The sequence below is a fragment of the Ascidiella aspersa genome, chromosome 1, assembly GCF_963924565.1.
Source record: "Ascidiella aspersa chromosome 1, kaAscAspe10.2, whole genome shotgun sequence".
NCBI classification, from domain to species: Eukaryota; Metazoa; Chordata; class Ascidiacea; order Phlebobranchia; family Ascidiidae; genus Ascidiella; species Ascidiella aspersa.
Window position 1 is genome coordinate 9694211 of NC_139447.1, and position 18405 is coordinate 9712615.

At 43.9% G+C, this 18405-nt stretch overlaps 1 protein-coding gene and 89 non-coding genes across 90 annotated transcripts in view; all 90 read left to right on the forward strand.

Moving 5' to 3' along the window:
• Window positions 1-18405, forward strand: part of LOC146167131 (cilia- and flagella-associated protein 54-like) — a 168597-nt gene that overhangs the window by 48595 nt on the left and 101597 nt on the right. The window lies entirely within an intron of this gene.
• On the forward strand, window positions 63-181 carry Trnal-caa (transfer RNA leucine (anticodon CAA)). Its single transcript has 2 exons — window positions 63-100; window positions 136-181. It is a non-coding gene; the product is annotated as a tRNA-Leu (tRNA).
• Trnal-caa (transfer RNA leucine (anticodon CAA)) lies at window positions 249-367 on the forward strand. Its single transcript has 2 exons — window positions 249-286; window positions 322-367. It is a non-coding gene; the product is annotated as a tRNA-Leu (tRNA).
• Trnal-caa (transfer RNA leucine (anticodon CAA)) lies at window positions 598-716 on the forward strand. Its single transcript has 2 exons — window positions 598-635; window positions 671-716. It is a non-coding gene; the product is annotated as a tRNA-Leu (tRNA).
• Trnal-caa (transfer RNA leucine (anticodon CAA)) lies at window positions 784-902 on the forward strand. Its single transcript has 2 exons — window positions 784-821; window positions 857-902. It is a non-coding gene; the product is annotated as a tRNA-Leu (tRNA).
• Window positions 969-1087, forward strand: Trnal-caa (transfer RNA leucine (anticodon CAA)). Its single transcript has 2 exons — window positions 969-1006; window positions 1042-1087. It is a non-coding gene; the product is annotated as a tRNA-Leu (tRNA).
• Window positions 1154-1272, forward strand: Trnal-caa (transfer RNA leucine (anticodon CAA)). Its single transcript has 2 exons — window positions 1154-1191; window positions 1227-1272. It is a non-coding gene; the product is annotated as a tRNA-Leu (tRNA).
• Window positions 1525-1643, forward strand: Trnal-caa (transfer RNA leucine (anticodon CAA)). The gene is made up of 2 exons: window positions 1525-1562; window positions 1598-1643. It is a non-coding gene; the product is annotated as a tRNA-Leu (tRNA).
• On the forward strand, window positions 1896-2014 carry Trnal-caa (transfer RNA leucine (anticodon CAA)). The gene is made up of 2 exons: window positions 1896-1933; window positions 1969-2014. It is a non-coding gene; the product is annotated as a tRNA-Leu (tRNA).
• Trnal-caa (transfer RNA leucine (anticodon CAA)) lies at window positions 2082-2200 on the forward strand. The gene is made up of 2 exons: window positions 2082-2119; window positions 2162-2200. It is a non-coding gene; the product is annotated as a tRNA-Leu (tRNA).
• Trnal-caa (transfer RNA leucine (anticodon CAA)) lies at window positions 2267-2385 on the forward strand. The gene is made up of 2 exons: window positions 2267-2304; window positions 2340-2385. It is a non-coding gene; the product is annotated as a tRNA-Leu (tRNA).
• Trnal-caa (transfer RNA leucine (anticodon CAA)) lies at window positions 2453-2571 on the forward strand. The gene is made up of 2 exons: window positions 2453-2490; window positions 2526-2571. It is a non-coding gene; the product is annotated as a tRNA-Leu (tRNA).
• Window positions 2639-2757, forward strand: Trnal-caa (transfer RNA leucine (anticodon CAA)). The gene is made up of 2 exons: window positions 2639-2676; window positions 2712-2757. It is a non-coding gene; the product is annotated as a tRNA-Leu (tRNA).
• Window positions 2825-2943, forward strand: Trnal-caa (transfer RNA leucine (anticodon CAA)). The gene is made up of 2 exons: window positions 2825-2862; window positions 2905-2943. It is a non-coding gene; the product is annotated as a tRNA-Leu (tRNA).
• Window positions 3011-3129, forward strand: Trnal-caa (transfer RNA leucine (anticodon CAA)). The gene is made up of 2 exons: window positions 3011-3048; window positions 3084-3129. It is a non-coding gene; the product is annotated as a tRNA-Leu (tRNA).
• On the forward strand, window positions 3197-3315 carry Trnal-caa (transfer RNA leucine (anticodon CAA)). The gene is made up of 2 exons: window positions 3197-3234; window positions 3270-3315. It is a non-coding gene; the product is annotated as a tRNA-Leu (tRNA).
• Window positions 3383-3501, forward strand: Trnal-caa (transfer RNA leucine (anticodon CAA)). Its single transcript has 2 exons — window positions 3383-3420; window positions 3456-3501. It is a non-coding gene; the product is annotated as a tRNA-Leu (tRNA).
• On the forward strand, window positions 3569-3687 carry Trnal-caa (transfer RNA leucine (anticodon CAA)). The gene is made up of 2 exons: window positions 3569-3606; window positions 3642-3687. It is a non-coding gene; the product is annotated as a tRNA-Leu (tRNA).
• Window positions 3754-3872, forward strand: Trnal-caa (transfer RNA leucine (anticodon CAA)). The gene is made up of 2 exons: window positions 3754-3791; window positions 3827-3872. It is a non-coding gene; the product is annotated as a tRNA-Leu (tRNA).
• On the forward strand, window positions 3940-4058 carry Trnal-caa (transfer RNA leucine (anticodon CAA)). Its single transcript has 2 exons — window positions 3940-3977; window positions 4013-4058. It is a non-coding gene; the product is annotated as a tRNA-Leu (tRNA).
• On the forward strand, window positions 4126-4244 carry Trnal-caa (transfer RNA leucine (anticodon CAA)). The gene is made up of 2 exons: window positions 4126-4163; window positions 4199-4244. It is a non-coding gene; the product is annotated as a tRNA-Leu (tRNA).
• Window positions 4311-4429, forward strand: Trnal-caa (transfer RNA leucine (anticodon CAA)). The gene is made up of 2 exons: window positions 4311-4348; window positions 4384-4429. It is a non-coding gene; the product is annotated as a tRNA-Leu (tRNA).
• On the forward strand, window positions 4496-4614 carry Trnal-caa (transfer RNA leucine (anticodon CAA)). Its single transcript has 2 exons — window positions 4496-4533; window positions 4569-4614. It is a non-coding gene; the product is annotated as a tRNA-Leu (tRNA).
• Trnal-caa (transfer RNA leucine (anticodon CAA)) lies at window positions 4681-4799 on the forward strand. Its single transcript has 2 exons — window positions 4681-4718; window positions 4754-4799. It is a non-coding gene; the product is annotated as a tRNA-Leu (tRNA).
• Trnal-caa (transfer RNA leucine (anticodon CAA)) lies at window positions 4867-4985 on the forward strand. The gene is made up of 2 exons: window positions 4867-4904; window positions 4940-4985. It is a non-coding gene; the product is annotated as a tRNA-Leu (tRNA).
• On the forward strand, window positions 5053-5171 carry Trnal-caa (transfer RNA leucine (anticodon CAA)). The gene is made up of 2 exons: window positions 5053-5090; window positions 5126-5171. It is a non-coding gene; the product is annotated as a tRNA-Leu (tRNA).
• Trnal-caa (transfer RNA leucine (anticodon CAA)) lies at window positions 5239-5359 on the forward strand. Its single transcript has 2 exons — window positions 5239-5276; window positions 5312-5359. It is a non-coding gene; the product is annotated as a tRNA-Leu (tRNA).
• Trnal-caa (transfer RNA leucine (anticodon CAA)) lies at window positions 5425-5543 on the forward strand. The gene is made up of 2 exons: window positions 5425-5462; window positions 5498-5543. It is a non-coding gene; the product is annotated as a tRNA-Leu (tRNA).
• Trnal-caa (transfer RNA leucine (anticodon CAA)) lies at window positions 5611-5729 on the forward strand. Its single transcript has 2 exons — window positions 5611-5648; window positions 5691-5729. It is a non-coding gene; the product is annotated as a tRNA-Leu (tRNA).
• Window positions 5796-5914, forward strand: Trnal-caa (transfer RNA leucine (anticodon CAA)). The gene is made up of 2 exons: window positions 5796-5833; window positions 5869-5914. It is a non-coding gene; the product is annotated as a tRNA-Leu (tRNA).
• On the forward strand, window positions 5982-6100 carry Trnal-caa (transfer RNA leucine (anticodon CAA)). Its single transcript has 2 exons — window positions 5982-6019; window positions 6055-6100. It is a non-coding gene; the product is annotated as a tRNA-Leu (tRNA).
• Window positions 6168-6286, forward strand: Trnal-caa (transfer RNA leucine (anticodon CAA)). The gene is made up of 2 exons: window positions 6168-6205; window positions 6241-6286. It is a non-coding gene; the product is annotated as a tRNA-Leu (tRNA).
• Trnal-caa (transfer RNA leucine (anticodon CAA)) lies at window positions 6354-6472 on the forward strand. The gene is made up of 2 exons: window positions 6354-6391; window positions 6427-6472. It is a non-coding gene; the product is annotated as a tRNA-Leu (tRNA).
• Trnal-caa (transfer RNA leucine (anticodon CAA)) lies at window positions 6539-6657 on the forward strand. Its single transcript has 2 exons — window positions 6539-6576; window positions 6612-6657. It is a non-coding gene; the product is annotated as a tRNA-Leu (tRNA).
• Window positions 6725-6843, forward strand: Trnal-caa (transfer RNA leucine (anticodon CAA)). The gene is made up of 2 exons: window positions 6725-6762; window positions 6798-6843. It is a non-coding gene; the product is annotated as a tRNA-Leu (tRNA).
• On the forward strand, window positions 6911-7029 carry Trnal-caa (transfer RNA leucine (anticodon CAA)). The gene is made up of 2 exons: window positions 6911-6948; window positions 6984-7029. It is a non-coding gene; the product is annotated as a tRNA-Leu (tRNA).
• On the forward strand, window positions 7096-7214 carry Trnal-caa (transfer RNA leucine (anticodon CAA)). The gene is made up of 2 exons: window positions 7096-7133; window positions 7169-7214. It is a non-coding gene; the product is annotated as a tRNA-Leu (tRNA).
• Window positions 7281-7399, forward strand: Trnal-caa (transfer RNA leucine (anticodon CAA)). The gene is made up of 2 exons: window positions 7281-7318; window positions 7354-7399. It is a non-coding gene; the product is annotated as a tRNA-Leu (tRNA).
• Trnal-caa (transfer RNA leucine (anticodon CAA)) lies at window positions 7466-7584 on the forward strand. The gene is made up of 2 exons: window positions 7466-7503; window positions 7539-7584. It is a non-coding gene; the product is annotated as a tRNA-Leu (tRNA).
• On the forward strand, window positions 7652-7770 carry Trnal-caa (transfer RNA leucine (anticodon CAA)). Its single transcript has 2 exons — window positions 7652-7689; window positions 7725-7770. It is a non-coding gene; the product is annotated as a tRNA-Leu (tRNA).
• On the forward strand, window positions 7838-7956 carry Trnal-caa (transfer RNA leucine (anticodon CAA)). The gene is made up of 2 exons: window positions 7838-7875; window positions 7911-7956. It is a non-coding gene; the product is annotated as a tRNA-Leu (tRNA).
• Trnal-caa (transfer RNA leucine (anticodon CAA)) lies at window positions 8024-8142 on the forward strand. Its single transcript has 2 exons — window positions 8024-8061; window positions 8097-8142. It is a non-coding gene; the product is annotated as a tRNA-Leu (tRNA).
• Trnal-caa (transfer RNA leucine (anticodon CAA)) lies at window positions 8210-8328 on the forward strand. The gene is made up of 2 exons: window positions 8210-8247; window positions 8283-8328. It is a non-coding gene; the product is annotated as a tRNA-Leu (tRNA).
• Trnal-caa (transfer RNA leucine (anticodon CAA)) lies at window positions 8395-8513 on the forward strand. The gene is made up of 2 exons: window positions 8395-8432; window positions 8468-8513. It is a non-coding gene; the product is annotated as a tRNA-Leu (tRNA).
• Window positions 8581-8699, forward strand: Trnal-caa (transfer RNA leucine (anticodon CAA)). Its single transcript has 2 exons — window positions 8581-8618; window positions 8654-8699. It is a non-coding gene; the product is annotated as a tRNA-Leu (tRNA).
• On the forward strand, window positions 8767-8885 carry Trnal-caa (transfer RNA leucine (anticodon CAA)). Its single transcript has 2 exons — window positions 8767-8804; window positions 8840-8885. It is a non-coding gene; the product is annotated as a tRNA-Leu (tRNA).
• Trnal-uaa (transfer RNA leucine (anticodon UAA)) lies at window positions 8953-9071 on the forward strand. Its single transcript has 2 exons — window positions 8953-8990; window positions 9026-9071. It is a non-coding gene; the product is annotated as a tRNA-Leu (tRNA).
• On the forward strand, window positions 9139-9257 carry Trnal-caa (transfer RNA leucine (anticodon CAA)). Its single transcript has 2 exons — window positions 9139-9176; window positions 9212-9257. It is a non-coding gene; the product is annotated as a tRNA-Leu (tRNA).
• On the forward strand, window positions 9325-9443 carry Trnal-caa (transfer RNA leucine (anticodon CAA)). The gene is made up of 2 exons: window positions 9325-9362; window positions 9398-9443. It is a non-coding gene; the product is annotated as a tRNA-Leu (tRNA).
• Window positions 9511-9629, forward strand: Trnal-uaa (transfer RNA leucine (anticodon UAA)). Its single transcript has 2 exons — window positions 9511-9548; window positions 9584-9629. It is a non-coding gene; the product is annotated as a tRNA-Leu (tRNA).
• Window positions 9697-9815, forward strand: Trnal-caa (transfer RNA leucine (anticodon CAA)). The gene is made up of 2 exons: window positions 9697-9734; window positions 9770-9815. It is a non-coding gene; the product is annotated as a tRNA-Leu (tRNA).
• Trnal-caa (transfer RNA leucine (anticodon CAA)) lies at window positions 9882-10000 on the forward strand. The gene is made up of 2 exons: window positions 9882-9919; window positions 9955-10000. It is a non-coding gene; the product is annotated as a tRNA-Leu (tRNA).
• On the forward strand, window positions 10068-10186 carry Trnal-caa (transfer RNA leucine (anticodon CAA)). The gene is made up of 2 exons: window positions 10068-10105; window positions 10141-10186. It is a non-coding gene; the product is annotated as a tRNA-Leu (tRNA).
• On the forward strand, window positions 10254-10372 carry Trnal-caa (transfer RNA leucine (anticodon CAA)). Its single transcript has 2 exons — window positions 10254-10291; window positions 10327-10372. It is a non-coding gene; the product is annotated as a tRNA-Leu (tRNA).
• Trnal-caa (transfer RNA leucine (anticodon CAA)) lies at window positions 10440-10558 on the forward strand. The gene is made up of 2 exons: window positions 10440-10477; window positions 10513-10558. It is a non-coding gene; the product is annotated as a tRNA-Leu (tRNA).
• Trnal-caa (transfer RNA leucine (anticodon CAA)) lies at window positions 10625-10743 on the forward strand. Its single transcript has 2 exons — window positions 10625-10662; window positions 10698-10743. It is a non-coding gene; the product is annotated as a tRNA-Leu (tRNA).
• Trnal-caa (transfer RNA leucine (anticodon CAA)) lies at window positions 10810-10928 on the forward strand. Its single transcript has 2 exons — window positions 10810-10847; window positions 10883-10928. It is a non-coding gene; the product is annotated as a tRNA-Leu (tRNA).
• Window positions 10996-11114, forward strand: Trnal-caa (transfer RNA leucine (anticodon CAA)). Its single transcript has 2 exons — window positions 10996-11033; window positions 11069-11114. It is a non-coding gene; the product is annotated as a tRNA-Leu (tRNA).
• Window positions 11182-11300, forward strand: Trnal-caa (transfer RNA leucine (anticodon CAA)). Its single transcript has 2 exons — window positions 11182-11219; window positions 11255-11300. It is a non-coding gene; the product is annotated as a tRNA-Leu (tRNA).
• Window positions 11554-11672, forward strand: Trnal-caa (transfer RNA leucine (anticodon CAA)). The gene is made up of 2 exons: window positions 11554-11591; window positions 11627-11672. It is a non-coding gene; the product is annotated as a tRNA-Leu (tRNA).
• Trnal-caa (transfer RNA leucine (anticodon CAA)) lies at window positions 11740-11858 on the forward strand. The gene is made up of 2 exons: window positions 11740-11777; window positions 11813-11858. It is a non-coding gene; the product is annotated as a tRNA-Leu (tRNA).
• Window positions 11926-12044, forward strand: Trnal-caa (transfer RNA leucine (anticodon CAA)). The gene is made up of 2 exons: window positions 11926-11963; window positions 11999-12044. It is a non-coding gene; the product is annotated as a tRNA-Leu (tRNA).
• Window positions 12112-12230, forward strand: Trnal-caa (transfer RNA leucine (anticodon CAA)). Its single transcript has 2 exons — window positions 12112-12149; window positions 12185-12230. It is a non-coding gene; the product is annotated as a tRNA-Leu (tRNA).
• On the forward strand, window positions 12298-12416 carry Trnal-caa (transfer RNA leucine (anticodon CAA)). Its single transcript has 2 exons — window positions 12298-12335; window positions 12371-12416. It is a non-coding gene; the product is annotated as a tRNA-Leu (tRNA).
• Trnal-caa (transfer RNA leucine (anticodon CAA)) lies at window positions 12483-12601 on the forward strand. Its single transcript has 2 exons — window positions 12483-12520; window positions 12556-12601. It is a non-coding gene; the product is annotated as a tRNA-Leu (tRNA).
• Trnal-caa (transfer RNA leucine (anticodon CAA)) lies at window positions 12669-12787 on the forward strand. The gene is made up of 2 exons: window positions 12669-12706; window positions 12742-12787. It is a non-coding gene; the product is annotated as a tRNA-Leu (tRNA).
• Trnal-caa (transfer RNA leucine (anticodon CAA)) lies at window positions 12855-12973 on the forward strand. The gene is made up of 2 exons: window positions 12855-12892; window positions 12928-12973. It is a non-coding gene; the product is annotated as a tRNA-Leu (tRNA).
• Window positions 13041-13159, forward strand: Trnal-caa (transfer RNA leucine (anticodon CAA)). Its single transcript has 2 exons — window positions 13041-13078; window positions 13114-13159. It is a non-coding gene; the product is annotated as a tRNA-Leu (tRNA).
• Trnal-caa (transfer RNA leucine (anticodon CAA)) lies at window positions 13226-13344 on the forward strand. The gene is made up of 2 exons: window positions 13226-13263; window positions 13299-13344. It is a non-coding gene; the product is annotated as a tRNA-Leu (tRNA).
• Trnal-caa (transfer RNA leucine (anticodon CAA)) lies at window positions 13411-13529 on the forward strand. The gene is made up of 2 exons: window positions 13411-13448; window positions 13484-13529. It is a non-coding gene; the product is annotated as a tRNA-Leu (tRNA).
• Trnal-caa (transfer RNA leucine (anticodon CAA)) lies at window positions 13597-13715 on the forward strand. The gene is made up of 2 exons: window positions 13597-13634; window positions 13670-13715. It is a non-coding gene; the product is annotated as a tRNA-Leu (tRNA).
• Trnal-caa (transfer RNA leucine (anticodon CAA)) lies at window positions 13783-13901 on the forward strand. The gene is made up of 2 exons: window positions 13783-13820; window positions 13856-13901. It is a non-coding gene; the product is annotated as a tRNA-Leu (tRNA).
• Trnal-caa (transfer RNA leucine (anticodon CAA)) lies at window positions 14155-14273 on the forward strand. Its single transcript has 2 exons — window positions 14155-14192; window positions 14228-14273. It is a non-coding gene; the product is annotated as a tRNA-Leu (tRNA).
• Window positions 14341-14459, forward strand: Trnal-caa (transfer RNA leucine (anticodon CAA)). The gene is made up of 2 exons: window positions 14341-14378; window positions 14414-14459. It is a non-coding gene; the product is annotated as a tRNA-Leu (tRNA).
• Window positions 14527-14645, forward strand: Trnal-caa (transfer RNA leucine (anticodon CAA)). Its single transcript has 2 exons — window positions 14527-14564; window positions 14600-14645. It is a non-coding gene; the product is annotated as a tRNA-Leu (tRNA).
• Window positions 14713-14831, forward strand: Trnal-caa (transfer RNA leucine (anticodon CAA)). The gene is made up of 2 exons: window positions 14713-14750; window positions 14786-14831. It is a non-coding gene; the product is annotated as a tRNA-Leu (tRNA).
• Window positions 15461-15579, forward strand: Trnal-caa (transfer RNA leucine (anticodon CAA)). Its single transcript has 2 exons — window positions 15461-15498; window positions 15534-15579. It is a non-coding gene; the product is annotated as a tRNA-Leu (tRNA).
• Trnal-caa (transfer RNA leucine (anticodon CAA)) lies at window positions 15646-15764 on the forward strand. The gene is made up of 2 exons: window positions 15646-15683; window positions 15719-15764. It is a non-coding gene; the product is annotated as a tRNA-Leu (tRNA).
• Window positions 15832-15950, forward strand: Trnal-caa (transfer RNA leucine (anticodon CAA)). The gene is made up of 2 exons: window positions 15832-15869; window positions 15905-15950. It is a non-coding gene; the product is annotated as a tRNA-Leu (tRNA).
• Trnal-caa (transfer RNA leucine (anticodon CAA)) lies at window positions 16017-16135 on the forward strand. The gene is made up of 2 exons: window positions 16017-16054; window positions 16090-16135. It is a non-coding gene; the product is annotated as a tRNA-Leu (tRNA).
• Window positions 16203-16321, forward strand: Trnal-caa (transfer RNA leucine (anticodon CAA)). The gene is made up of 2 exons: window positions 16203-16240; window positions 16276-16321. It is a non-coding gene; the product is annotated as a tRNA-Leu (tRNA).
• On the forward strand, window positions 16389-16507 carry Trnal-caa (transfer RNA leucine (anticodon CAA)). The gene is made up of 2 exons: window positions 16389-16426; window positions 16462-16507. It is a non-coding gene; the product is annotated as a tRNA-Leu (tRNA).
• Window positions 16574-16692, forward strand: Trnal-caa (transfer RNA leucine (anticodon CAA)). The gene is made up of 2 exons: window positions 16574-16611; window positions 16647-16692. It is a non-coding gene; the product is annotated as a tRNA-Leu (tRNA).
• Window positions 16760-16878, forward strand: Trnal-caa (transfer RNA leucine (anticodon CAA)). The gene is made up of 2 exons: window positions 16760-16797; window positions 16833-16878. It is a non-coding gene; the product is annotated as a tRNA-Leu (tRNA).
• On the forward strand, window positions 16946-17064 carry Trnal-caa (transfer RNA leucine (anticodon CAA)). Its single transcript has 2 exons — window positions 16946-16983; window positions 17019-17064. It is a non-coding gene; the product is annotated as a tRNA-Leu (tRNA).
• Window positions 17132-17250, forward strand: Trnal-caa (transfer RNA leucine (anticodon CAA)). Its single transcript has 2 exons — window positions 17132-17169; window positions 17205-17250. It is a non-coding gene; the product is annotated as a tRNA-Leu (tRNA).
• On the forward strand, window positions 17694-17812 carry Trnal-caa (transfer RNA leucine (anticodon CAA)). The gene is made up of 2 exons: window positions 17694-17731; window positions 17767-17812. It is a non-coding gene; the product is annotated as a tRNA-Leu (tRNA).
• Trnal-caa (transfer RNA leucine (anticodon CAA)) lies at window positions 17880-17998 on the forward strand. The gene is made up of 2 exons: window positions 17880-17917; window positions 17953-17998. It is a non-coding gene; the product is annotated as a tRNA-Leu (tRNA).
• Trnal-caa (transfer RNA leucine (anticodon CAA)) lies at window positions 18066-18184 on the forward strand. Its single transcript has 2 exons — window positions 18066-18103; window positions 18139-18184. It is a non-coding gene; the product is annotated as a tRNA-Leu (tRNA).
• Window positions 18252-18370, forward strand: Trnal-caa (transfer RNA leucine (anticodon CAA)). Its single transcript has 2 exons — window positions 18252-18289; window positions 18325-18370. It is a non-coding gene; the product is annotated as a tRNA-Leu (tRNA).

An 18405-nucleotide genomic window follows, 5' to 3' on the forward strand; every position in this document is an offset into this window, starting at 1 on the left:
TTTAAATTTGCGTTTTTTCCGCCCGCAATAAACCAAACAGTTTTTAGTTGTGAGAACAGCAAGTCAGGATGGCCGAGTGGTCTAAGGCGCCAGACTCAAGCTTTAAAGCTTCATTGTTCTGCGGTGATATGGGTGTTCTGGTCTCCGAATGGAGGCGTGGGTTCGAATCCCACTTCTGACACTAGTTTTGAATATTTGTTTTTCTGACAGCAATACGGAAAACTGTTATTTGTTTTTCTATTAATCAAGTCAGGATGGCCGAGTGGTCTAAGGCGCCAGACTCAAGCTTAAAAGCTTCGCTGTTCTGCGGTGATATGGGTCTTCTGGTCTCCGAATGGAGGCGTGGGTTCGAATCCCACTTCTGACACTAATTTTAAATTTGCGTTTTTTCCGCCCGCAATAAACCAAACAGTTTTTAGTTGTGAGTGGTCTAAGGCGCCAGACTCAAGCTTAAAAGCTTCACTGTTCTGCGGTGATATTGGTGTTCTGGTCTCCGAATGGAGGCGTGGGTTCGAATCCCACTTCTGACACTAATTTTAAATTTGCGTTTTTTCCGCCCGCAATAAACCAAACAGTTTTTAGTTGTTAGAACAGCAAGTCAGGATGGCCGATTGGTCTAAGGCGCCAGACTCAAGCTTTAAAACTTCATTGTTCTGCGGTGATATGGGTGTTCTGGTCTCCGAATGGAGCCGTGGGTTCGAATCCCACTTCTGACACTAGTTTTGAATTTATGTTTTTCTGACAGCAATACGGAAAACTGTTATTTGTTTTTCTATTAATCAAGTCAGGATGGTCGAGTGGTCTAAGGCGCCAGACTCAAGCTTTCAAGCTTAACTGTTCTGCGGTGATATGGGTGTTCTGGTCTCCGAATGGAGGCGTGGGTTCGAATCCCACTTCTGACACTAATTTTAAATTTGCGTTTTTCCGTCCGCAATAAACCAAACAGTTTTTAGTTGTCAGAAGAGCAAGTCAGGATGGCCGAGTGGTCTAAGGCGCCAGACTCAAGCTTAAAAGCTTCGCTGTTCTGCGGTGATATGGGTGTTCTGGTCTCCGAATGGAGGCGTGGGTTCGAATCCCACTTCTGACACTAATTTCAAATTTGCGTTTTTCCGCCCGCAATAAACCAAACAGTTTTTAGTTGTTAGAACAGCATGTCAGGATGGCCGAGTGGTCTAAGGCGCCAGACTCAAGCTTAAAAGCTTCGCTGTTCTGCGGTGATATGGGGGTTCTGGTCTCCGAATGGAGGCGTGGGTTCGAATCCCACTTCTGACACTAATTTTGAATTTGCGTTTTTCCGCCCGCAATAAACCAAACAGTTTTTAGTTGTAAGAACAGCAAGTCAGGATGACCGAGTGTTCTAAGGCGCCAGACTCAAGCTTAAAAGCTTCGCTGTTCTGCGGGGATATGGGTGTTCTGGTCTCCGAATGGAGGCGTGGGTTCGAATCCCACCTTTGACACTAATTTTGAATTTTTGTTTTTCTGACAGCAATACGGAAAACTGTTATTAGTTTTTCTATTAATCAAGTCAGGATGGCCGAGTGGTCTAAGGCGCCAGACTCAAGCTTAAAAGCTTCACTGTTCTGCGGTGATATGGGTGTTCTGGTCTCCGAATGGAGGCGTGGGTTCGAGTCCCACTTCTGACACTAGTTTTGAATTTTTGTTTTTCTGACAGCAATACGGAAAACTGTTATTAGTTTTTCTATTAACTAAGTCAGGATGTGCGAGTGGTCTAAGGCGCCAGACTCAAGCTTAAAAGCTTCACTGTTCTGCGGTGATATGGTTGTATTGGTCTCCGAATGGAGGCGTGGGTTCGAATCCCACTTCTGACACTAATTTTAATTTTTTTTTTTCTGACAGCAATACGGAAAACTGTTATTAGTTTTTCTATTAATCAAGTCAGGATGGCCGAGTGGTCTAATGCGCCAGACTCAATCTTTAAAGCTTCACTGTTCTGCAGTGAAATAGGTGTTCTGGTCTCCGAATGGAGCCGTGGGTTCGAGTCCCACTTCTGACACTAGTTTTGAATTTTTGTTTTTCTGACAGCAATACGGAAAACTGTTATTAGTTTTTTTATTAACTAAGTCAGGATGTCCGAGTGGTCTAAGGCGCCAGACTCAAGCTTAAAAGCTTCACTGTTCTGCGGTGATATGGGTGTATTGGTCTCCGAATGGAGGCGTGGGTTCGAATCCCACTTCTGACACTAATTTTAAATTTGCGTTTTTCCGCCCGCAATAAACCAAACAGTTTTTAGTTGTTAGAACAGCAAGTCAGGATGGCCAAGTGGTCTAAGGCGCCAGACTCAAGCTTAAAAGCTTCGCTGTTCTGCGGGGATATGGGTGTTCTGGTCTCCGAATGGAGGCGTGGGTTCGAATCCCACCTTTGACACTAATTTTGAATTTTTGTTTTTCTGACAGCAATACGGAAAACTGTTATTAGTTTTTCTATTAATCAAGTCAGGATGGCCGAGTGGTCTAAGGCGCCAGACTCAAGCTTAAAAGCTTCACTGTTCTGCGGTGATATGGGTGTTCTGGTCTCCGAATGGAGGCGTGGGTTCGAATCCCACTTCTGACACTAGTTTTGATTTTTTGTTTTTCTGACAGCAATACGGAAAACTGTTATTAGTTTTTCTATTAGTCAAGTCAGGATGGCCGAGTGGTCTAAGGCGCCAGACTCAAGCTTTAAAGCTTCACTGTTCTGTAGTGAAATAGGTGTTCTGGTCTCCGAATGGAGGCGTGGGTTCGAGTCCCACTTCTGACACTAGTTTTGAATTTTTGTTTTTCTGACAGCAATACGGAAAACTGTTATTAGTTTTTCTATTAACTAAGTCAGGATGTCCGAGTGGTCTAAGGCGCCAGACTCAAGCTTAAAAGCTTCACTGTTCTGCGGTGATATGGTTGTATTGGTCTCCGAATGGAGGCGTGGGTTCGAATCCCACTTCTGACACTAATTTTAATTTTTTTTTTTTCTGACAGCAATACGGAAAACTGTTATTAGTTTTTCTATTAATCAAGTCAGGATGGCCGAGTGGTCTAAGGCGCCAGACTCAAGCTTAAAAGCTTCGCGGTTCTGCGGTGATATGCGTGTTCTGGTCTCCGAATGGAGGCGTGGGTTCGAATCCCTCTTCTGACACTAATTTTGAATTTTTGTTTTTCTAACAGCAATACGGAAAACTGTTATTAGTTTTTCTATTAATCAAGTCAGGATGGCCGAGTGGTCTAAGGCGCCAGACTCAAGCTTTAAAGCTTCACTGTTCTGCGGTAATATGGGTGTTCTGGTCTCCGAATGGAGGCGTGGGTTCGAATCCCACTTCTGACACTAGTTTTAATTTTTTGTTTTTCTGACAGCAATACGGAAAACAGTTATTAGTTTTTCTATTAATCAAGTCAGGATGGCCGAGTGGTCTAAGGCGCCAGACTCAAGCTTTAAAGCTTCACTGTTCTGCGGTGATATGAGTGTTCTGGTCTCCGAATGGAGGCGTGGGTTCGAATCCCACTTCTGACACTAGTTTTCAATTTTTGTTTTTCTGACAGCAATATGGAAAACTGTTATTAGTTTTTCTATTAATCAAGTCAGGATGGCCGAGTGGTCTAAGGCGCCAGACTCAAGCTTTAAAGCTTCACTGTTCTGCGGTGATATGGGTGTTCTGGTCTCCGAATGGAGGCGTGGGTTCGAATCCCACTTCTGACACTAATTTTAAATTTGCGTTTTTCCGCCCGCAATAAACCAAACAGTTTTTAGTTGTTAGAACAGCAAGTCAGGATGGCCGAGTGGTCTAAGGCGCCAGACTCAAGCTTAAAAGCTTCGCTGTTCTGCGGGGATATGGGTGTTCTGGTCTCCGAATGGAGGCGTGGGTTCGAATCCCACCTTTGACACTAATTTTGAATTTTTGTTTTTCTGACAGCAATACGGAAATCTGTTATTAGTTTTTCTATTAATCAAGTCAGGATGGCCGAGTGGTCTAAGGCCCCAGACTCAAGCTTTAAAGCTTCATTGTTCTGCGGTGATATGGGTGTTCTGGTCTCCGAATGGAGGCTTGGGTTCGAATCCCACTTCTGACACTAGTTTTGAATTTTTGTTTTTCTGACAGCAATACGGAAAACTGTTGTTTGTTTTTCTATTAATCAAGTCAGGATGGCCGAGTGGTCTAAGGCGCCAGACTCAAGCTTTAAAGCTTAACTGTTCTGCGGTGATATGGGTGTTCTGGTCTCCGAATGGAGGCGTGGGTTCGAATCCCACTTCTGACACTAATTTTAAATTTGCGTTTTTCCGCCCGCAATAAACCAAACAGTTTTTAGTTGTTAGAACAGCAAGTCAGGATGGCCGAGTGGTCTAAGGCGCCAGACTCAAGCTTAAAAGCTTCGCTGTTCTGCGGTGATATGGGTGTTCTGGTCTCCGAATGGAGGCGTGGGTTCGAATCCCACTTCTGACACTAATTTCAAATTTGCGTTTTTCCGCCCGCAATAAACCAAACAGTTTTTAGTTGTTAGAACAGCAAGTCAGGATGGCCGAGTGGTCTAAGGCGCCAGACTCAAGCTTAAAAGCTTCGCTGTTCTGCGGTGATATGGGGGTTCTGGTCTCCGAATGGAGGCGTGGGTTCGAATCCCACTTCTGACACTAATTTTAAATTTGCGTTTTTCCGCCCGCAATAAACCAAACAGTTTTTAGTTGTAAGAACAGCAAGTCAGGATGGCCGAGTGGTCTAAGGCGCCAGACTCAAGCTTAAAAGCTTCGCTGTTCTGCGGGGATATGGGTGTTCTGGTCTCCGAATGGAGGCGTGGGTTCGAATCCCACTTCTGACACTAGTTTTGATTTTTTGTTTTTCTGACAGCAGTACGGAAAACTGTTATTAGTTTTTCTATTAATCAAGTCAGGATGGCCGAGTGGTCTAAGGCGCCAGACTCAAGCTTTAAAGCTTCACTGTTCTGCCGTGATATGGGTGTTCTGGTCTCCGAATGGAGGCGTGGGTTCGAATCCCACTTCTGACACTAGTTTTGATTTTTTGTTTTTCTGACAGCAGTACGGAAAACTGTTATTAGTTTTTCTATTAATCAAGTCAGGATGGCCGAGTGGTCTAAGGCGCCAGACTCAAGCTTTAAAGCTTCACTGTTCTGCGGTGATATGGGTGTTCTGGTCTCCGAATGGAGGCGTGGGTTCGAATCCCACTTCTGACACTAGTTTTGAGTTTTTGTTTTTCTGACAGCAATACGCAAAACTGTTATTAGTTTTTCTATTAATCAAGTCAGGATGGCCGAGTGATCTAAGGCGCCAGACTCAAGCTTTAAAGCTTCACTGTTCTGTAGTGAAATAGGTGTTCTGGTCTCCGAATGGAGGCGTGGGTTCGAGTCCCACTTCTGAGACTAGTTTTGAGTTTTTGTTTTTCTGACAGCAATACGGAAAACTGTTATTAGTTTTTCTATTAGTCAAGTCAGGATGGCCGAGTGGTCTAAGGCGCCAGACTCAAGCTTTAAAGCTTCACTGTTCTGTAGTGAAATAGGTGTTCTGGTCTCCGAATGGAGGCGTGGGTTCGAGTCCCACTTCTGACACTAGTTTTGAATTTTTGTTTTTCTGACAGCAATACGGAAAACTGTTATTAGTTTTTCTATTAACTAAGTCAGGATGTCCGAGTGGTCTAAGGCGCCAGACTCAAGCTTAAAAGCTTCACTGTTCTGCGGTGATATGGTTGTATTGGTCTCCGAATGGAGGCGTGGGTTCGAATCCCACTTCTGACACTAATTTTAATTTTTTTTTTTCTGACAGCAATACGGAAAACTGTTATTAGTTTTTCTATTAATCAAGTCAGGATGGCCGAGTGGTCTAAGGCGCCAGACTCAAGCTTAAAAGCTTCGCGGTTCTGCGGTGATATGCGTGTTCTGGTCTCCGAATGGAGGCGGGGGTTCGAATCCCTCTTCTGACACTAATTTTGAATTTTTGTTTTTCTAACAGCAATACGGAAAACTGTTATTAGTTTTTCTATTAATCAAGTCAGGATGGCCGAGTGGTCTAAGGCGCCAGACTCAAGCTTTAAAGCTTCACTGTTCTGCGGTAATATGGGTGTTCTGGTCTCCGAATGGAGGCGTGGGTTCGAATCCCACTTCTGACACTAGTTTTAATTTTTTGTTTTTCTGACAGCAATACGGAAAACAGTTATTAGTTTTTCTATTAATCAAGTCAGGATGGCCGAGTGGTCTAAGGCGCCAGACTCAAGCTTTAAAGCTTCACTGTTCTGCGGTGATATGAGTGTTCTGGTCTCCGAATGGAGGCGTGGGTTCGAATCCCACTTCTGACACTAGTTTTCAATTTTTGTTTTTCTGACAGCAATATGGAAAACTGTTATTAGTTTTTCTATTAATCAAGTCAGGATGGCCGAGTGGTCTAAGGCGCCAGACTCAAGCTTTAAAGCTTCACTGTTCTGCGGTGATATGGGTGTTCTGGTCTCCGAATGGAGGCGTGGGTTCGAATCCCACTTCTGACACTAATTTTAAATTTGCGTTTTTCCGCCCGCAATAAACCAAACAGTTTTTAGTTGTTAGAACAGCAAGTCAGGATGGCCGAGTGGTCTAAGGCGCCAGACTCAAGCTTAAAAGCTTCGCTGTTCTGCGGGGATATGGGTGTTCTGGTCTCCGAATGGAGGCGTGGGTTCGAATCCCACCTTTGACACTAATTTTGAATTTTTGTTTTTCTGACAGCAATACGGAAATCTGTTATTAGTTTTTCTATTAATCAAGTCAGGATGGCCGAGTGGTCTAAGGCCCCAGACTCAAGCTTTAAAGCTTCATTGTTCTGCGGTGATATGGGTGTTCTGGTCTCCGAATGGAGGCTTGGGTTCGAATCCCACTTCTGACACTAGTTTTGAATTTTTGTTTTTCTGACAGCAATACGGAAAACTGTTATTTGTTTTTCTATTAATCAAGTCAGGATGGCCGAGTGGTCTAAGGCGCCAGACTCAAGCTTTAAAGCTTAACTGTTCTGCGGTGATATGGGTGTTCTGGTCTCCGAATGGAGGCGTGGGTTCGAATCCCACTTCTGACACTAATTTTAAATTTGCGTTTTTCCGCCCGCAATAAACCAAACAGTTTTTAGTTGTTAGAACAGCAAGTCAGGATGGCCGAGTGGTCTAAGGCGCCAGACTCAAGCTTAAAAGCTTCGCTGTTCTGCGGTGATATGGGTGTTCTGGTCTCCGAATGGAGGCGTGGGTTCGAATCCCACTTCTGACACTAATTTCAAATTTGCGTTTTTCCGCCCGCAATAAACCAAACAGTTTTTAGTTGTTAGAACAGCAAGTCAGGATGGCCGAGTGGTCTAAGGCGCCAGACTCAAGCTTAAAAGCTTCGCTGTTCTGCGGTGATATGGGGGTTCTGGTCTCCGAATGGAGGCGTGGGTTCGAATCCCACTTCTGACACTAATTTTAAATTTGCGTTTTTCCGCCCGCAATAAACCAAACAGTTTTTAGTTGTAAGAACAGCAAGTCAGGATGGCCGAGTGGTCTAAGGCGCCAGACTCAAGCTTAAAAGCTTCGCTGTTCTGCGGGGATATGGGTGTTCTGGTCTCCGAATGGAGGCGTGGGTTCGAATCCCACTTCTGACACTAGTTTTGATTTTTTGTTTTTCTGACAGCAGTACGGAAAACTGTTATTAGTTTTTCTATTAATCAAGTCAGGATGGCCGAGTGGTCTAAGGCGCCAGACTCAAGCTTTAAAGCTTCACTGTTCTGCGGTGATATGGGTGTTCTGGTCTCCGAATGGAGGCGTGGGTTCGAATCCCACTTCTGACACTAGTTTTGATTTTTTGTTTTTCTGACAGCAGTACGGAAAACTGTTATTAGTTTTTCTATTAATCAAGTCAGGATGGCCGAGTGGTCTAAGGCGCCAGACTCAAGCTTTAAAGCTTCACTGTTCTGCGGTAATATGGGTGTTCTGGTCTCCGAATGGAGGCGTGGGTTCGAATCCCACTTCTGACACTAGTTTTAATTTTTTGTTTTTCTGACAGCAATACGGAAAACAGTTATTAGTTTTTCTATTAATCAAGTCAGGATGGCCGAGTGGTCTAAGGCGCCAGACTCAAGCTTTAAAGCTTCACTGTTCTGCGGTGATATGAGTGTTCTGGTCTCCGAATGGAGGCGTGGGTTCGAATCCCACTTCTGACACTAGTTTTCAATTTTTGTTTTTCTGACAGCAATATGGAAAACTGTTATTAGTTTTTCTATTAATCAAGTCAGGATGGCCGAGTGGTCTAAGGCGCCAGACTCAAGCTTTAAAGCTTCACTGTTCTGCGGTGATATGGGTGTTCTGGTCTCCGAATGGAGGCGTGGGTTCGAATCCCACTTCTGACACTAATTTTAAATTTGCGTTTTTCCGCCCGCAATAAACCAAACAGTTTTTAGTTGTTAGAACAGCAAGTCAGGATGGCCGAGTGGTCTAAGGCGCCAGACTCAAGCTTAAAAGCTTCGCTGTTCTGCGGGGATATGGGTGTTCTGGTCTCCGAATGGAGGCGTGGGTTCGAATCCCACCTTTGACACTAATTTTGAATTTTTGTTTTTCTGACAGCAATACGGAAATCTGTTATTAGTTTTTCTATTAATCAAGTCAGGATGGCCGAGTGGTCTAAGGCCCCAGACTCAAGCCTTAAAGCTTCATTGTTCTGCGGTGATATGGGTGTTCTGGTCTCCGAATGGAGGCTTGGGTTCGAATCCCACTTCTGACACTAGTTTTGAATTTTTGTTTTTCTGACAGCAATACGGAAAACTGTTATTTGTTTTTCTATTAATCAAGTCAGGATGGCCGAGTGGTCTAAGGCGCCAGACTCAAGCTTTAAAGCTTCACTGTTCTGCGGTAATATGGGTGTTCTGGTCTCCGAATGGAGGCGTGGGTTCGAATCCCACTTCTGACACTAGTTTTGAATTTTTGTTTTTCTGACAGCAATATAGAAAACTGTTGTTAGTTTTTCTATTAATCAATTCAGGATGGCCGAGTGGTCTAAGGCGCCAGACTTAAGCTTAAATGCTTCGCTGTTCTGCGGTGATATGGGTGTTCTGGTCTCCGAATGGAGGCGTGGGTTCGAATCCCACTTCTGACACTAATTTAAAATTTGCGTTTTTTCCGCCCGCAATAAACCAAACAGTTTTTAGTTGTTAGAACAGCAAGTCAGGATGGCCGAGTGGTCTAAGGCGCCAGACTCAAGCTTAAATGCTTCGCTGTTCTGCGGTGATATGGGTGTTCTGGTCTCCGAATGGAGGCGTGGGTTCGAATCCCACTTCTGACACTAATTTTAAATTTGCGTTTTTCTAACAGCAATACGGAAAACTGTTATTAGTTTTTCTATTAATCAAGTCAGGATGGCCGAGTGGTCTAAGGCGCCAGACTCAAGCTTTAAAGCTTCACTGTTCTGCGGTAATATGGGTGTTCTGGTCTCCGAATGGAGGCGTGGGTTCGAATCCCACTTCTGACACTAGTTTTGAATTTTTGTTTTTCTGACAGCAATATAGAAAACTGTTGTTAGTTTTTCTATTAATCAATTCAGGATGGCCGAGTGGTCTAAGGCGCCAGACTTAAGCTTAAATGCTTCGCTGTTCTGCGGTGATATGGGTGTTCTGGTCTCCGAATGGAGGCGTGGGTTCGAATCCCACTTCTGACACTAATTTAAAATTTGCGTTTTTTCCGCCCGCAATAAACCAAACAGTTTTTAGTTGTTAGAACAGCAAGTCAGGATGGCCGAGTGGTCTAAGGCGCCAGACTCAAGCTTAAATGCTTCGCTGTTCTGCGGTGATATGGGTGTTCTGGTCTCCGAATGGAGGCGTGGGTTCGAATCCCACTTCTGACACTAATTTTAAATTTGCGTTTTTCCGCCCGCAATAAACCAAACAGTTTTTAGTTGTTAGAACAGCAAGTCAGGATGGCCGAGTGGTCTAAGACGCCAGATTCAAGCTTAAAAGCTTCACTGTTCTGCGGTGATATGGGTGTTCTGGTCTCCGAATGGAGGCGTGGGTTCGAATCCCACTTCTGACACTAGTTTTGAATTTTTTTTTTTCTGTCAGCAATACGGAAAACTGTTATTAGTTTTTCTATTAATCAAGTCAGGATGGCCGAGTGGTCTAAGTCGCCAGACTCAAGCTTTAAAGCTTCACTGTTCTGCGGTGATATGGGTGTTCTGGTCTCCGAATGGAGGCGTGGGTTCGAATCCCACTTCTGACACTAGTTTTGAATTTTTGTTTTTCTGACAGCAATACGGAAAACTGTTATTAGTTTTTCTATTAATCAAGTCAGGATGGCCGAGTGGTCTAAGGCGCCAGACTCAAGCTTTAAAGCTTCACTGTTCTGCGGTGATATGGGTGTTCTGGTCTCCGAATGGAGGCGTGGTTTCGAATCCCACTTCTGACACTAGTTTTGAATTTTTGTTTTTCTGTCAGCAATACGGAAAACTGTTATTAGTTTTTCTATTAATCAAGTCAGGATGGCCGAGTGGTCTAAGGCGCCAGACTCAAGCTTAAAAGCTTCACTGTTCTGCGGTGATATGGGTGTTCTGGTCTCCGAATGGAGGCGTGGGTTCGAATCCCACTTCTGACACTAATTTTAAATTTGCGTTTTTCCGCCCGCAATAAACCAAACAGTTTTTAGTTGTTAGAACAGCAAGTCAGGATGGCCGAGTGGTCTAAGGCGCCAGACTCAAGCTTAAAATCTTCGCTGTTCTGCGGTGATATGGGTGTTCTGGTCTCCGAATGGAGGCGTGGGTTCGAATCCCACTTCTGACACTCATTTTAAATTTGCGTTTTTCCGCCCGCAATAAACCAAACAGTTTTTTGTTGTTAGAACAGCAAGTCAGGATGGCCGAGTGGTTTAAGGCGCCAGACTCAAGCTTAAAAGCTTCGCTGTTCTGCGGTGATATGGGTGTTCTGGTCACCGAATGGAGGCGTGGGTTCGAATCCCACTTCTGACACTAATTTTGAATTTTTGTTTTTCTGACAGCAATACGGAAAACTGTTATTAGTTTTTCTATTAATCAAGTCAGGATGGCCGAGTGGTCTAAGGCGCCAGACTCAAGCTTTAAAGCTTAACTGTTCTGCGGTGATATGGGTGTTCTGGTCTCCGATTGGTAGTGTGGGTTCGAATCCCACTTCTGACACTAGTTTTGAATTTTTGTTTTTCTGACAGCAATACGGAAAACTGTTGTTAGTTTTTCTATTTATCAAGTCAGGATGGCCGAGTGGTCTAAGGCGCCAGACTCAAACTTTAAAGCTTCACTGTTCTGCGGTGATATGGGTGTTCTGGTCTCCGAATGGAGGCGTGGGTTCGAATCCCACTTCTGACACTAGTTTTGAATTTTTGTTTTTCTGACAGCAATAGGGAAAACTGTTATTAGTTTTTCTATTAATCAAGTCAGGATGGCCGAGTGGTCTAAGCCCCCAGACTCAAGCTTTAAAGCTTCACTGTTCTGTGGTGAAATAGGTGTTCTGGTCTCCGAATGGAGGCGTGAGTTCGAGTCCCACTTCTTACACTAGTTTTGAATTTTTGTTTTTCTGACAGCAATACGGAAAACTGTTATTAGTTTTTCTATAAATTAAGTCAGGATGTCCGAGTGGTCTAAGGCGCCAGACTCAAGCTTAAAAGCTTCGCTGTTCTGCGGTCATATGAGTGTTTTGGTCTCCGAATGGAGGCGTGGGTTCGAATCCCACTTCTGACACTAATTTTGAATTTTTGTTTTTCTGACAGCAATACGGAAAACTGTTATTAATTTTTCTATTAATCAAGTCAGGATGGCCGAGTGGTCTAAGGCGCCAGACTCAAGCTTTAAAGCTTCACTGTTCTGCGGTGATATGGGTGTTCTGGTCTCCGAATGGAGGCGTGTGTTCGAATCCCACTTCTGACACTAGTTTTGAATTTTTGTTTTTCTGACAGCAATACGGAAAACTGTTATTAGTTTTTCTATTAATCAAGTCAGGATGGCCGAGTGGTCTAAGGCGCCAGACTCAAGCTTTAAAGCTTCACTGTTCTGCGGTAATATGGGTGTTCTGGTCTCCGAATGGAGGCGTGGGTTCGAATCCCACTTCTGACACTAGTTTTGAATTTTTGTTTTTCTGACAGCAATATAGAAAACTGTTGTTAGTTTTTCTATTAATCAATTCAGGATGGCCGAGTGGTCTAAGGCGCCAGACTCAAGCTTAAATGCTTCGCTGTTCTGCGGTAATATGGGTGTTCTGGTCTCCGAATGGAGGCGTGGGTTCGAATCCCACTTCTGACACTAATTTAAAATTTGCGTTTTTTCCGCCCGCAATAAACCAAACAGTTTTTAGTTGTTAGAACAGCAAGTCAGGATGGCCGAGTGGTCTAAGGCGCCAGACTCAAGCTTAAATGCTTCGCTGTTCTGCGGTGATATGGGTGTTCTGGTCTCCGAATGGAGGCGTGGGTTCGAATCCCACTTCTGACACTAATTTTAAATTTGCGTTTTTCCGCCCGCAATAAACCAAACAGTTTTTAGTTGTTAGAACAGCAAGTCAGGATGGCCGAGTGGTCTAAGACGCCAGATTCAAGCTTAAAAGCTTCACTGTTCTGCGGTGATATGGGTGTTCTGGTCTCCGAATGGAGGCGTGGGTTCGAATCCCACTTCTGACACTAGTTTTGAATTTTTTTTTTTCTGTCAGCAATACGGAAAACTGTTATTAGTTTTTCTATTAATCAAGTCAGGATGGCCGAGTGGTCTAAGTCGCCAGACTCAAGCTTTAAAGCTTCACTGTTCTGCGGTGATATGGGTGTTCTGGTCTCCGAATGGAGGCGTGGGTTCGAATCCCACTTCTGACACTAGTTTTGAATTTTTGTTTTTCTGACAGCAATACGGAAAACTGTTATTAGTTTTTCTATTAATCAAGTCAGGATGGCCGAGTGGTCTAAGGCGCCAGACTCAAGCTTTAAAGCTTCACTGTTCTGCGGTGATATGGGTGTTCTGGTCTCCGAATGGAGGCGTGGGTTCGAATCCCACTTCTGACACTAGTTTTGAATTTTTGTTTTTCTGTCAGCAATACGGAAAACTGTTATTAGTTTTTCTATTAATCAAGTCAGGATGGCCGAGTGGTCTAAGGCGCCAGACTCAAGCTTAAAAGCTTCACTGTTCTGCGGTGATATGGGTGTTCTGGTCTCCGAATGGAGGCGTGGGTTCGAATCCCACTTCTGACACTAATTTTAAATTTGCGTTTTTCCGCCCGCAATAAACCAAACAGTTTTTAGTTGTTAGAACAGCAAGTCAGGATGGCCGAGTGGTCTAAGGCGCCAGACTCAAGCTTAAAATCTTCGCTGTTCTGCGGTGATATGGGTGTTCTGGTCTCCGAATGGAGGCGTGGGTTCGAATCCCACTTCTGACACTCATTTTAAATTTGCGTTTTTCCGCCCGCAATAAACCAAACAGTTTTTTGTTGTTAGAACAGCAAGTCAGGATGGCCGAGTGGTTTAAGGCGCCAGACTCAAGCTTAAAAGCTTCGCTGTTCTGCGGTGATATGGGTGTTCTGGTCACCGAATGGAGGCGTGGGTTCGAATCCCACTTCTGACACTAATTTTGAATTTTTGTTTTTCTGACAGCAATACGGAAAACTGTTATTAGTTTTTCTATTAATCAAGTCAGGATGGCCGAGTGGTCTAAGGCGCCAGACTCAAGCTTTAAAGCTTAACTGTTCTGCGGTGATATGGGTGTTCTGGTCTCCGAATGGTAGTGTGGGTTCGAATCCCACTTCTGACACTAGTTTTGAATTTTTGTTTTTCTGACAGCAATACGGAAAACTGTTGTTAGTTTTTCTATTTATCAAGTCAGGATGGCCGAGTGGTCTAAGGCGCCAGACTCAAACTTTAAAGCTTCACTGTTCTGCGGTGATATGGGTGTTCTGGTCTCCGAATGGAGGCGTGGGTTCGAATCCCACTTCTGACACTAGTTTTGAATTTTTGTTTTTCTGACAGCAATAGGGAAAACTGTTATTAGTTTTTCTATTAATCAAGTCAGGATGGCCGAGTGGTCTAAGCCCCCAGACTCAAGCTTTAAAGCTTCACTGTTCTGTGGTGAAATAGGTGTTCTGGTCTCCGAATGGAGGCGTGAGTTCGAGTCCCACTTCTTACACTAGTTTTGAATTTTTGTTTTTCTGACAGCAATACGGAAAACTGTTATTAGTTTTTCTATAAATTAAGTCAGGATGTCCGAGTGGTCTAAGGCGCCAGACTCAAGCTTAAAAGCTTCGCTGTTCTGCGGTCATATGAGTGTTTTGGTCTCCGAATGGAGGCGTGGGTTCGAATCCCACTTCTGACACTAATTTTGAATTTTTGTTTTTCTGACAGCAATACGGAAAACTGTTATTAATTTTTCTATTAATCAAGTCAGGATGGCCGAGTGGTCTAAGGCGCCAGACTCAAGCTTTAAAGCTTCACTGTTCTGCGGTGATATGGGTGTTCTGGTCTCCGAATGGAGGCGTGTGTTCGAATCCCACTTCTGACACTAGTTTTGAATTTTTGTTTTTCTGACAGCAATACGGAAAACTCTTATTCGTTTTTCTATTAATCAAGTCAGGATGGCCGAGTGGTCTAAGGCGCCAGACTCAAGCTTTAAAGCTTCACTGTTCTGCGGTGATATGGGTGTTCTGGTCTCCGAATGGAGGCGTGGGTTCGAATCCCACTTCTGACACTAATTTTAAATTTGCGTTTTTTTCGCCTGCAATAAACCAAACAGTTTTTAGTTGTTAGAACAGCAAGTCAGGATGGCCGAGTTGTGTAAGGCGCCAGACTCAAGCTTTAAAGCTTCACTGTTCTGCGGTGATATGGGTGTTCTGGTCTCCGAATGGAGGCGTGGGTTCGAATCCCACTTCTGTCACTAGTTTTGAATTTTTGTTTTTCTGACAGCAATACGGAAAACTGTTATTAGTTTTTCTATTAATCAAGTCAGGATGGCCGAGTGGTCTAATGCGCCAGACTCAAGCTTTAAAGCTTCACTGTTCTACGGTGATATGGGTGTTCTGGTCTCCGAATGGAGGCGTATGGCTTCGAGTCCCACTTCTGACATCAGTTTTGAATTTTTGTTTTTCTGACAATAATACCGAAAACTGTTATTAGTTTTTCTATTAATCAAGTCAGGATGTCCGAGTTGTCTAAGGCGCCAGACTCAAGCTTTAAAGCTTCACTGTTCTGCGGTGATATGGGTGTTCTGGTCTCCGAATGGAGGCGTGGGTTCGAATCCCACTTCTGTCACTAGTTTTGAATTTTTGTTTTTCTGACAGCAATACGGAAAACTGTTATTAGTTTTTCTATTAATCAAGTCAGGATGGCCGAGTGGTCTAATGCGCCAGACTCAAGCTTTAAAGCTTCACTGTTCTACGGTGATATGGGTGTTCTGGTCTCCGAATGGAGGCGTATGGCTTCGAGTCCCACTTCTGACATCAGTTTTGAATTTTTGTTTTTCTGACAATAATACCGAAAACTGTTATTAGTTTTTCTATTAATCAAGTCAGGATGTCCGAGTGGTCTAAGGCGCCAGACTCAAGCTTAAAAGCTTCGCTGTTCTGCGGTGATATGGGTGTTCTGGTCTCCGAATGGAGGCGTGGGTTCGAATCCCACTTCTGACATTAATTTTAAATTTGCGTTTTTCCGCCCGCAATAAACGAAACAGTTTTTAGTTGTTAGAACAGCAGGTCAGGATGGCCGAGTGGTCTAAGGCGCCAGACTCAAGCTTAAAAGCTTCGCTGTTGTGCGGTGATATGGGTGTTCTGGTCTCCGAATGGAGGCGTGGGTTCGAATCCCACTTCTGACACTAATTTTGAATTTTTGTTTTTCTGACAGCAATACGGAAAACTGTTATTAGTTTTTCTATTAATCAAGTCAGGATGGCCGAGTGGTCTAAGGCGCCAGACTCAAGCTTTAAAGCTTCACTGTTCTGCGGTGATATGGGTGTTCTGGTCTCCGAATGGAGGCGTGGGTTCGAATCCCACTTCTGACACTAGTTTTGAATTTTTGTTTTTCTGACAGCAATACGGAAAACAGTTTTTAGTTGTTAGAACAGCAAGTCAGGATGGCCGAGTGGTCTAAGGCGCCAGACTCAAGCTTAAAAGCTTCACTGTTCTGCGGTCATATGAGTGTTTTGGTCTCCCAATGGAGGCGTGGGTTCGAATGCCACTTCTGACACTAATTTTGAATTTTTGTTTTTCTGACAGCAATACGGAAAACTGTTATTAATTTTTCTATTAATCAAGTCAGGATGGCCGAGTGGTCTAAGGCGCCAGACTCAAGCTTTAAAGCTTCACTGTTCTGCGGTGATATGGGTGTTCTGGTCTCCGAATGGAGGCGTGGGTTCGAATCCCACTTCTGACACTAATTTTGAATTTTTGTTTTTCTGACAGCAATACGGAAAACTGTTATTAGTTTTTCTATTAATCAAGTCAGGATGGCCGAGTGGTCTAAGGCGCCAGACTCAAGCTTAAAAGCTTCACTGTTCTGCGGTGATATGGGTGTTCTGGTCTCCGAATGTAGGTGTGGGTTCGAATCCCACTTCTGACACTAATTTTAAATTTGCGTTTTTCCGCCCGCAATAAACCAAACAGTTTTTAGTTATTAGAACAGCAAGTCAGGATGGCCGAGTGGTCTAAGGCGCCAGACTCAAGCTTAAAAGCTTCGCTGTTCTGCGGTCATATGAGTGTTTTGGTCTCCGAATGGAGGCGTGGGTTCGAATCCCACTTCTGACACTAATTTTGAATTTTTGTTTTTCTGACAGCAATAGGGAAAACTGTTATTAATTTTTCTATTAATCAAGTCAGGATGGCTGAGTGGTCTAAGGCGCCAGACTCAAGCTTTAAAGCTTCACTGTTCTGCGGTGATATGGGTGTTCTGGTCTCCGAATGGAGGCGTGGGTTCGAATCCCACTTCTGACACTAGTTTTGAATTTTTGTTTTTCTGACAGCAATACGGAAAACTCTTATTCGTTTTTCTATTAATCAAGTCAGGATGGCCGAGTGGTCTAAGGCGCCAGACTCAAGCTTTAAAGCTTCACTGTTCTGCGGTGATATGGGTGTTCTGGTCTCCGAATGGAGGCGTGGGTTCGAATCCCACTTCTGACACTAATTTTAAATTTGCGTTTTTTTCGCCTGCAATAAACCAAACAGTTTTTAGTTGTTAGAACAGCAAGTCAGGATGGCCGAGTTGTCTAAGGCGCCAGACTCAAGCTTTAAAGCTTCACTGTTCTGCGGTGATATGGGTGTTCTGGTCTCCGAATGGAGGCGTGGGTTCGAATCCCACTTCTGTCACTAGTTTTGAATTTTTGTTTTTCTGACAGCAATACGGAAAACTGTTATTAGTTTTTCTATTAATCAAGTCAGGATGGCCGAGTGGTCTAATGCGCCAGACTCAAGCTTTAAAGCTTCACTGTTCTACGGTGATATGGGTGTTCTGGTCTCCGAATGGAGGCGTATGGCTTCGAGTCCCACTTCTGACTTCAGTTTTGAATTTTTGTTTTTCTGACAATAATACCGAAAACTGTTATTAGTTTTTCTATTAATCAAGTCAGGATGTCCGAGTGGTCTAAGGCGCCAGACTCAAGCTTAAAAGCTTCGCTGTTCTGCGGTGATATGGGTGTTCTGGTCTCCGAATGGAGGCGTATGGCTTCGAGTCCCACTTCTGACACTAATTTTGAATTTTTGTTTTTCTGGCAGCAGTACGGAAAACTGTTATTAGTTTTTCTATTAATCAAGTCAGGATGGCCGAGTGGTCTAAGGCACCAGACTCAAGCTTTAAAGCTTCACTGTTCTGCGGTGATATGGGTGTTCTGGTCTCCGAATGTAGGCGTGGGTTCGAATCCCACTTCTGACACTAGTTTTGAATTTTTGTTTTTCTGACAGCAGTACGGAAAACTGTTATTAGTTTTTCTATTAATCAAGTCAGGATGGCCGAGTGGTCTAAGGCGCCAGTCTCAAGCTTAAAAGCTTCGCTGTTCTGCGGTGATATGGTTGTTCTGGTCTCCGAATGGAGGCGTGGGTTCGAATCCCACTTCTGACACTAATTTTGAATTTTTGTTTTTCTGACAGCAATAAGGAAAACTGTTATTAATTTTTCTATTAATCAAGTCAGGATGGCCGAGTGGTCTAAGGCGCCAGACTCAAGCTTTAAAGCTTCACTGTTCTGCGGTGATATGGGTGTTCTGGTCTCCGAATGGAGGCGTGGGTTCGAATCCCACTTCAGACACTAGTTTTGAATTTTTGTTTTTCTGACAGCAATACGGAAAACTGTTATTAGTTTTTCTATTAATCAAGTCAGGATGGCCGAGTGGTCTAAGGCGCCAGACTCAAGCTTTAAAGCTTCACTGTTCTGCGGTGATATGGGTGTTCTGGTCTCCGAATGGAGGCGTGGGTTCGAATCCCACTTCTGACACTAGTTTTGAATTTTTGTTTTTCTGACAGCAATAC